General features: G+C 37.9%; 1 pseudogene; it reads left to right on the top strand.

Annotated features, from left to right (window-relative positions):
• The first annotated feature begins 6,270 nt into the window (after nucleotides 1-6,270).
• Nucleotides 6,271-10,398, top strand: LOC102823950 (annotated as a pseudogene).
• The last annotated feature ends 1,164 nt before the right edge of the window (nucleotides 10,399-11,562 follow it).

The raw sequence follows: 11,562 nt of genomic DNA, 5'->3' as shown, positions 1-11,562 counted from the left end.
AAGTAAGACCCCCAGCGAGATGGATTGGCAAAGTGGCAGCATCAATGGGCTCAAGCACTGCAACAATTGTGAGGTTGGCCCAGGACCAGGCAGTGTTTAGTTCTGTTGTACATAGAGTCACTATGAGTCAGTACAGACTCCATGGCACGTAACAACAACAACAACAACAACAACAACAACAACAACAACAATGTACGCCTTAGTGTGGTGCTGTGGTTGATATGCTGGACTACAAAATCCATTTGAATCACAAGGTCAATGGTTCAAGCTCACCAGCTGCTCCTCAGAAACCCTATATAGGGTTTGCATGGGTTGGAATCGAATCGACTACACATATTAACAACAACAAAAGTACATTGGAGTCCTGGTGTGGCACTAGAGGATAAGCACTGAACTTAAGGTCAGTTTGAACTGCAAGTTCAGGGATTCAAACTCACCACTGCTCCTCGGAGATCCTACACAGGGTCCCTTTAAATTAGAACCAACTTGAAGGCACTTAACAAAAATATAAATGTACTCCTACAGGAAGCCCTGGTAGTGCTATAGTATAAGCATTGGACTGCTAATTGCAATGTTAAATCTGTAGAAAGATGAGGCTCCCATAAAGATTTGCAGTCTTAGAAACTACATAAAGTCATTCCAAGTCTGAATGGACCCTATGGCAGTGATTTGGTTTTTATGTATGTATGTTGTTGCTTTTATTGATAAGTGCTGTTGAATTAATTCCGACTCAGAGCAACCCTATATAAGGTTTCTCAGGAGCACCTAGTGGGTTTGAACTGCCAACCTTGTGGTTCAAAGTCCAGTGCTACCTGTGCTTAAAAAGGATAAGATTTTTGTTCTTCCATAATCAAGTTTTACCCCTTAGGGGACGATATTGCTCCAGTTGAGAATGAATGACCTAATACAGATGTTAACATTTTTCTACATTTGCATTAGCCTTGCTATGGTGGTGTAGGATAATCACTGTAAGGCCAATCACAAGGTTGGTAGTGCAGATCTTCCAGTTACTCCTTGGAAGCCCTATACAGGGTTTCTGAAGCTTTAAATTTTCACAAGGTTAGGTTAGAATTGCATACATTGTGGTTCGGAATTCAGTACTTGTTGTATCAAGCCACCACATTCCTATATACATGCTGTTATTAAGTGTTGTCAAATCAGTTTCACTTGTAGCAACCCTGTATAAGTTTCTGATAAGCAGCTGGTGGGTCTCAACTGCCAAACTTGTGGTTCACAGTCCAGTGCTTATCTTACAGCACCACACCAGGAGTTTAAAATATTTTAACTGTTGTTGCCAAAATAAGGAGTGCCAATTCTCACACTTGCCTATAAGTTATAAAACTGTCTATTATCACATACACATGCCAATCTAATATGTTCCCAATCTTTTTGTTATTTCCAATTTTGACATTTCCTATTGATGCCAGAGAGACTCTGAAACTAGCTGTCCAATGTAGAGCTGCTAAAGCAAATAGAAAAAAATGAGGAGGTAAAAGGGATAAATAGAAGATTTAAAAGGTCAGCTGGAGAAGACAAAGGCAAATCTTAAAAGCAAATGTGCAAAGACCTGAAGTTAGAAAAGCAAAAAGGAAGAAGATGCTCAGCATTTCTCAAACTGAGGGAACTGAAAAAAAAAAAAAAAAAAAAAAATTCAAGCCTTAACTTGAAATATTGAAGGATTCTATGGGCAAAACATTGAATGATGAAGAAAGCACCAAAAGAATATAGAAGGAATATACATAGTTACTTTATAAAAATAAATGGTTGATGTTCAACCCTATGCTCAAGAGCCAATGATATTGAAGGAAGAAATCCAAGGTGCACTGAAGGCATTGGCAAAGAACAAGTCTCTGGGAACTGATGGCATACAAATTGAAATCTTCCAATGAACTGATGTGGCACTGGAGGCACTCACTCATCTATGCCAAGACATTTGGAAGACATCTACCTGAACAACTGATTAGAAGAGATCCTATCTGTGCTCACTCCAAGGAGAGGTGACCCAACAGTATGTGGAAATCATCGAACAATGTTGTTAATATTGTATGCAAGTAAAATTTTGGTAGAGATCATTTTTAAATGACTGCAACAGTACATTCACAAGGAACTGCTATATATTCAAGTCAGATTCAGACAAGGATGTGAATTGAGGGATATTATTGCTGACATCAGATGGATCTTAGCTGAAAGCAGAGAATTCCAGAAAGATGTTTACCTGTGTTTTACTGACTCTGCAAGACTTTCTAATGTGTGGATTATGACAAGCTATGGACAACATTGTGAAGAATGAGTATTCCGGAACACTTAATTGTGCTCATGAGGAACCTGTACATAGACCAAGAGGCAGTGTGTTCAAACAGCAAAAATGGTTTAAAATTAGGAAAGGTGTGTGCCAGGGTTGTATTCTTTCACCATACATATTCAATCTGTATGATGAGAAAATAATTCAAGAAACTAGAGTGTATGAAGAACATTACATTGGGACTGCAGGAAAACTCTTTAACAGCCTATAATATGCAGATAATACAACTGTACTTACTGAAAGTGAAGAGGACTTATATTACTAACTGATGAAGACCAAAGACCATAGCCTTTATTATGGGTTGCACCAAATATCAAACCAATCCCTACAAAGCATGTCTATGAATTGGAACCAACAGCCCTTAACAACAACATTAATAGGGAAAAATTTATTTCATTGTAGTTTTTATTTACACACACACACACACACACACACACACACACATATATATATATATATAATGTTCTACTTCTTGTTGTTAAGTGACATTGAGTCAGTCCAAACTTGTAGTGACCCTGTGAAGGCTTCTCAGGAGCAGCTGTGGATTTGAACCTGAAACCTTGCAGTTAACACTCCAGTGATCATCCATCATGCTTAGTATATTTTGATATACTTTAAGTCTTTATATTTATATTCCATTTTCTATAAATAGTGAGTGTATGTTGCTTAATTTATTTTTATGTGTGTGTTTTGTTTTTATTGTGAACTGAGTGAAAGTTTACATGGGAGAACATCAACTTTACACCATTATTTCATTGCAATGATTACTATCTCCTCTGTGCATCATCATTCAATAGTATTTTCTCTCATTCCCTTTTTGTTTTGTTGTTTGTTTATTGGAGGGAGGAAAGGAATATACACAAAAACACTCAGGATTATATAATAATTTAAACAACCAAAGGGCACATTCTGCAAGCCTGTCTTCTAGCCACCAGCTCAGTTCCTCTCTTTCCATGAATCTAGAATCTTCAGCTGCTCCCTCTTTCCATGTCCTCATCTCTGCCTCCATCTCTGGTGTTGCTGCTTCTCTGGGTAGGGTCCCACACTCTGCTTGTGCTCTTCTCTCTTGATGGTCCTAAAGTTCTCTGTTTCTGTACTGTAAGATTAACTACTCCCCCGTTTTTGTTACAAAACTTCTACCTTTACAAATGTGACAGTAGCAATTGGTCATGATAACAATTTCTCACTATGGAGCTTAATTTATTTTAATTTAAACATCTTTTTACTGCTTTATCTCCCCTTTGGCTGTAACTAATAAGTGAATACTTCATCAGAAGTGTGTGCCATAGATTAGAAATCCTGTGGGATAATTCTCCTCTGTGCTACAAAGTTGCTATGAGTTGGAATCCACTCAATGGCAACAGTCTGAGACTCACTGAAGAAAGAGATGATAGTTTTTAATCTATGGTGCTATATTTAAACATAATTTCATCATGGAAGTATTTCCTCAATCAAAAATCATATGTACATATCTAAATGTATAAAACTGATTAGTTTTCAGAATAGATTTTAGAATAAATCACTTAGCATCTTATTAAATTGAATACAATCAACACCTTACCAACTCTAAAAAGCTCAAATAGATTCTTTTGGGAGGGCTAAGGCTGCATGAAGAGGCCTACTGACTCCGTGCCATGGTTAAAATCTCAACTGCTAATCAAAAGGTTAGAGGCTCAAACCCACCAATGAGTCCTAAGGAAAAATGGTATGACAATGTATTTTCTAAATATTACAATTTAGGACACCCTATGGGGCAGTTCTACTCTGTCCACAATGTTCACTGGGAGTTGTAAAGTAATCGATGGAACACAACAAGGCTTGGCTACCAGAACCAGCAATGAGAAGACTCAGTAACATTCATGTCAAAACTCTGGTGAGCAACTTCATAGAACACTCAGATGTGACACTTTAGGATAAGCACTGGACTGCTAATCACAAGGTCAGCAGTTCAAATCCACCTGCTGCTCCTTGGAAACACTATACAGGGTCACTATGAGTTGGAACCAACTGGACAGTACTGAACAACAGCAATAAATATCACTGGAAGTATAGTGGATTATATGCTAAATTTCTAACTTCAAGGTCAGCAGTGGAAATCCTCCAGTTACTACACCGGAGAAAGATGAGTCTTTCTGCTTCTGTAAAGATTTATAGCCTTGGAAACCTTAATGGGTAGCGTAGTGGTTACGAATCGGGCTGTGAACCTTAAGGTCAGCGGTTCGAAACTACCAGCCACTCCGCGGGAGAAAGATGAGGCTTTCTACTCCCGTAAAGATTTACACCCTCGGAAACCCTGTACAGGGTCGCTATGGGTCGGACCCGACTCGATGGCACTTAACAACAACAACAACATATGCAGCATAAGGAGCTTTCGTAGCATAGGGGTTACGAATCGGACTGTTAACCTCAGAGTCAGCAGTTCAAAACTACCAGCTGTTCCACGGGAGAAAGATGAGGCTTTCTGCTCCCGTAAAGATTTACAGCCTCAGAAACCCTGTACCAGGTCATTATGAGTCAGAACCATGGCCCATAACAATAACAACAATATACAACATATAAAAATAAATGCTGTTATATATATGGAGTAGTCTTGGATAAGCATACGGCTGCTAATGACGAGGTTGACAGTTTAAACCTATGGGTGCTCCTGGGAAACCATATACAGGGTTTTTCTGAGTTGACACTGACTTGACTGCACTTAGCCACAACAACATAAATGTTTGTGGAATAATCTCTAAGATACATTATTAAATTTTAAAAATGAAAACTTATGAAAAGAATGTATATACTTCTATCTGTTAAAAAACAAAAGTATAAGGAGAATTTTTTTTTTAAATTATGGTAAAATAGGATTTAAAAAGAATGGATCGAGACAAATTTAGGAGTTCTAATAAAGGGCACACATAGACTTCCAAACACTGTGATAATTGCCCAAACAAAATATACAAAACAGATGATTGGGACATAATGAAAATTAGAAACTTATGTGCATCAAAAAATTTCACTAAAGAGTAAAAAGGGAACCCAAAGAATGGAAATAATCTTTTGCAACAACATATCAGAAAAGGGACAAATTTCTAAAATAGGAAACTGCAAAACCTCTATAAGAAAAAGACAAATAACTCAATTAAAAAATGGGCATTGAACATGAACAGACACTTCACCAAGGAAGACATTCAGACACCCAACAAACATGAAGAAATGTTCACTAGCCATTAGAGAGATCATTAGCCATTAGAGAGATGTAAATCAAGAAAACAATGAGATATCTCAAACCAGCAATAACAGCGAAGTTCAAAACAGCACAGGACAATAAATGCTGGCGGGGATGTGGAGAGACTGGGACTCTCTTACATTGTGAATGTGAATGCAAAATGGTACAACCACTCTGAAAAACAATACAGTGCTTCCTCAGAAAGTTGGAAGTACAAATACCTTATGATCCAGCAATTACTCTACTTGGTATATACCGATGAAAAATATGAGCCAGAACATGAGTAGATATATTATGCATACCAATGTTTATTGCAGCACTATTCACAACAACAAGAAGATGGAGACAGCCTATGTGCCCATCAATGGAAGAATGGATAAACAAACTGTGGTACATACACAGAATGTAATATTATGCTACCTTGAAGAATAACAAGGAAGCTGCAATCCACCACATAACATGGATGAACCTTGAGGACATTCTGCTGAGTGAAATTAGTCAGTCATAAAAGGACAAATATTGCATACGATCATTATTGTAAAAGCTTAAGAAAAGATACCCATACTAAAAGGGGGGAAAAAAAAAAATTCTTTCTTGGTTACCAGGTTGGGAGGGAGGGACAGTAGAGCACAGGGTAGGGGACAGATACATCATAGTTCAGGTGTTAAGGATGACAATACACAAGTAAGAAGGGGCAGGTGGATAGAAAAACAAGGTAGATAGGAGAACACTTAGGCAAGTTTGCATGGGCTAAATGGAACACAGGTAAGTAGTGTTGTATGTTCAAACTGGGAACAACAGGGCTCTGTGATACAGGAATTGAAGCATAATATGAATGGGTAAAAGAGGGAAAATAATGTTAAGATGCTTGACTGCCTTATGAATATTGGTTTCCCTTGCCTACTGCTGCAAAATAGACACTTGAATGGGATAGAAAGGAATATTGGGAAGCATGATTACATAAAACTTATAAGCCTGCCTTCAGCCTATAACTGATTGAAATACTTAAAAGAGATGCTACAACTTAAAAGAGATGCTACAAGCCCAGTGAAAAAGGTTTCTTGCAGAATCTTTGTAGGGTATAAGACCTTAGGTGAAATCCTGATCCCCATCCAGAACCTTCTGAAATGGGAAATTCCCACTTGAAAAGATAAGCAGATCAGACTGGAGCAGCTTGAGGAACAGAAGATACTTCTTGAAATAAAGGCCAGCAGGGAAAACTAAAAACAAAAATGGCAGTCTGATTGGCTACTACAAGAACAAGCAAGTTGTTTGCCAGAAAGCCATCAAGGCAAGCAATCAAAGCCCTTCAGGACAAACCCCTTTCCAAGACTGAAACTCAAAGAGAACACACAAGCAGGTATGTAAGCTTTCTGGCAACAATATTGGTCTATTGGTGAGTGGAAGTGAGGGAAAGGCAGCAATGAAGACGTAGACTGAGTTCAACTACATTCCACAGCCCACCATCGAACTGTAGATGACAGACAGAAGAGGAAGGGCTGGTTGGTCTGAAGTATAGTGAGACCTGGAGACTTCTGAGCCCATAGACAAGGACATAGCCATGGAGGGCTAGAGCTAAGAGTGAAGCAACCAGCTGATATGAAGTGAGGGGAGATGCACAAGAATGCCCTAACTTGCAGATACTACCTATTGGACCTAGCTTCAATGACTTTACGATCAGAACTCGACTAGAGGAAGATAAAAAATTTTGATAAAGGAAACAAATGTAAATTACCACAATTTGATCAGCTTGACCTATACCTATGGATATAGTAGCTCAAAATACCAGCTGAGAGGGAAGGAATCTTCACATCAAGGATCAATCCTATCCCCTCTGTTTACAGGGTTGATAGGGATGGGCAACTTAGACATTGGCTACCTAAAAATGAGGGCAATAAAGGCATGAAGTGGCTGGCTTACAAGTTTTCAAGAGGGTGTTTAGTTTTAGAGTTTGTGGGGGAAGGTCGAATCCCCACTGAATAGTTTTCATCTTATCTAGATGGGTCTGGTGAAAGAAGATGGAGATAAGACTTTTATGAGCCAATAGTGAGTAGATGTTATCATGATGTTGCCGCAACAGTAAAGGTAGAAGTTTTGTAACAAAAAGGTGGAATAGTTAATTTTACATTCCAGGAACAGAGAACCCTGGGACCATCAAGGGTGTAGAGTACAAGCAGAATGTGGGTCCCTCTACAGAGAAACAGCAACACCAGAGATGGAGGCAGAGATGATGACATGGAGAGATAGAGCAGCTGAGGACACCAGACTCACGGAAAGAGGAAGGTTGTGTGTTGGCGGCCAGGAGGCAGGCTTGCAGAATGTCCCCTGGGTTGTTTAAATAATTATATATTCCTGAGTGTTTTGTGTACATTCAAAATCATCAACTATAACCAAAAAAAGGAAAGAGAAGCAAATACTGTTGAATTATGATTCATGGAGGGAATTGTAAGCATTGCAATGAAATGAAGTATGATAGGATGATTGTAAAACATACATTGTTTTCCATGTAAACTATCACTCAATTCACAATAAAAACTTAAAAAAAAAAAAATGAATAGAATTTTTCCATCAACTTTTTGAAAGGTCTTCATATAAGATATAAACATATAATATTATACGTTGTTTTTGTTGCTAAGTGCCATCCAATTGGTTCCTTATCAACTTTATATAGGGTTTCTAAAGAGCTACTAGTGAGCTTGAACCATTGACCTTGAGATTTCAACAGACTTTACAGTCCAATGCATTAACTTGCAGTGCCACACAAGGACTCCAAAATATTATGTCTACATAGATTATTTCTCATAAAATATAAGAAATGTGTGACAATGGCAGCTTCCAGAAGAGAAACTAGAAGCTAAAGGGGTAGACGGAATACTTACTTTTTTCTTTATACTCCTTTGTAAAGAAAAATTTCCATCATATTCATGTTTTGTCTACTCAAAAATATATAAAGAAATGTGGGTATGTTTATAAATAAGTGAAAGTCAGCAAATAAGAAGTATCATCTTTGGCAGTGAGGTGACCTACAATCCAACAAATAATCAGTCTCAGACAGGAAAAGTTATTCTGTTGGTTCAAATAGGAAATAATTTTAACTTTGCAGGTCATAAATTCTTTTACAATTGCTTAGCTTTTTCAATGTAGCACAAAAGCTACCATAGGCAACATACACAAAGAAATGAGCATGGCTGTGTTCCAACTAATTTTTTTTTTTTTTTTTACAAAAACATGTATCAGGCTAGATTTGGGCCACAGGCTATAGTTTGCTGAACTCTAATCAAACTCATCCAAGTTGCACTGAAGTCATTAGAGAAAAACAAGACTCAAAGAATTGACTAAATAGAAATTGAAAAATTTCAACAAACTGATGCAGCATCTCATCAATGCCAAAAAATTTGAAAGACAGCTACCTGGCTAACTGGTTGGAAGAGATCCATATTTGTGCCCATTCTAAAGAGAAGCAATCTGACAAAAATATGAAAATCATTGAACAATATCATTATTAAAATAAGAAAGTAAAATTTTTCTGAAGATATTTCAAAAACAGTTACCATTCTATATCAATAAGGAATTCCCAGAAATTCAAGCCAGATTCAGAAGAGGGTATGGAGCTGGGTATATCATAACTGACATCAGATGGACCTTGGTTGAAAGCAGGGAATAACAGAAAGATGTTTGCTTGTTCTTTATTGATTATGCAAAGGTTTTAGGCCTTGTGAGTCATGACAGGCTATGGACAGCATTGCAAAAAAATAGGTATCTCAGAACACTTAATTGTGCTCATGTAATAGAACAAGGGTATACTGAATGTTTTAAAATTAGGAAAAGTATGTACCAAGATTGTATTGTTTTACCATACTTACTCAATTTATATGCTGAACAAATAATCCAAGAAGCTGGATTATATGAAGAAGAACATGGCATCAAGGTTGAAGGAAAACTCATTAACAACCTGTGATATGTAGATGACACAACCTTTCTTGCTGTAAGTGAAGAGGATTTAAAATACTTACTGGTGAATATCAAGGACCATAGCCTTCAAGGACTACACTGAACTTCAGTGTAAAGAAAACAAAAATCCTCCAAATGGACCAATAATCAACATCATGATATATGGAGAAAAGATTGAAATTGGCAAATACTATTTTGCTTGCATCTACAGTCAACACTCATGGAGACAGCAGTCAAGAAATCAAAGGATGTATTGCATTAGGCAAATCTGCACTCTTCAAAGTGCTCAAGAGCAAAGAGATCAGTTTTAGAACTAAGGCATGCCTGACCAAACCCATGGTATTTTTAATAGTCTTATATGCATGTGAAAGTTGGACAATGAATAAGGAAAATCATAGAAGGATTGGTGCATTTGAATTATGGTTTTAGAAAAGAATAATAAAACTACCATGGACTTCGTGGAAGAAGCGCAGCCAGAATGCTTCTTAGAAGCCAAGACAGTAAGACTTTATCTTTCAAACTTGGGAGAGTACCTAAAGAGAATATCATACTTGGTAAAGTGGAGGGTCAATGAAAAAGTGGAAGATCAACAATGAGACGAGGTCTCCCAGCCAAGCAGCTGCCGCTATCACTGCCAGTCCTTCGGTTTACCTGCAGCATGAGTGGCCTACAGCACATCGGTCACTGGTTCCTGCGAAATCAAGTCCCAGCAGAGTGAGGTGACTTGAACCCTGGACGGTAAACGCTTTCAGTACCAGTTAGTGGACATCTCCCAGTACAAGGCCCTATGAGAAAAGATGAGAGACTTGGCGGGCAACCCCAAGGCAACCCTGCCCAGATTGTCAACGGGGACTAGAACTGTGGGGACTATGAGTTCTTAGTGGAGGCTGTGGAGCAAAACACACTGCAGGAGTTCCTGAAACTGGCCTGAACCGAGGCTACCCACCTGGACTCCATCACCATGTTCCACCCCCCAGCCCTCAACAGCCATGAAAGACCTTATGACCAATTCCTGTCATTCCTAACCTCCTGACATTGGAGTCTTTTCCCCTCTCTAAAAACTGTAGTCCCCTCTCCTCCAATCAAAGACGACATTCCTTACCCTCTAGGGTAAGGCAGGAGTCCCAGTGTTGGCTATTCCAGCCAGACTTTGAGGCTGCCTGGTACTGGCTGACGTGCACCTCTGTTGGTGTCATCAGCCAGGATTCTGCCAAAGACTGTCAATCCATCATAGGAGCACCCAGAGACAATTAAATGTTTCATTCCAGAAAAACTGACATGAATGACACAATGGCAACAGCAATGGGCTCAAATATAACAATAATTGTGAGGCTGGTACAGGACACACGAGTGTTTTGTTATGTTGAGCATAGGATCACGATGAGTTGGAACCAACTTGGCACCTAACAATAACAATCCAATTCATCATGTCATTGCTATCGATGATCTTTTTCTCCCCTGTACAAGTCTGTAATTCCTGGCTAACAGGAAGTCTCTAAGATAATGTTAGCTAAGACTTCAAAAGCATAAAAAGATAACACCAATGACAAATTATATATCAAATACAAAAAAATGGTATTATGACTCATATAATCATATCTATTAGCTATGGTCTGAGTCACTTTTTTCTTCCTTAAGGAACCTATTCATGTCATGTATTTAAATGTTGAATAAACTTAATATAGAGAATACACAGAAACTATAAACTCTTACATATCTTATTACAGCAGAGACTATAATTTATATCCCCTGTTGAAAGCTAATTGCACCAGGCTAATAAAAATATTGTATTTCAAAATAGTAAATATTGACAAATAAAACCAGATAAATTTATGAAACTATAAAATACATCCACTCTAAACCCTAATGCAGTATATTGAACAGATAAAAGTTTTGAGTAGATAATAAAAGGTAATGGTTTGGCTTTAATAACTTGCAAGCCACAAGTACCTCAAGTGAAAATTACATTTTTATCAGCACTGAACTTAGTGTTCTTGCTTATTAGTAGGTTTTGCTTAGTCATGGTGTCAATGATTCTTGTTTCCTTGTACACTAAAACCATTGTCAAGGATTTTTTGTGCATCTCTATTGACAA

This window comes from Chrysochloris asiatica, unplaced genomic scaffold (genome assembly GCF_000296735.1).
Source record: "Chrysochloris asiatica unplaced genomic scaffold, ChrAsi1.0 scaffold00043, whole genome shotgun sequence".
NCBI lineage: Eukaryota > Metazoa > Chordata > Mammalia > Afrosoricida > Chrysochloridae > Chrysochloris > Chrysochloris asiatica.
This window is presented reverse-complemented; position numbering and strand designations above follow the sequence as displayed.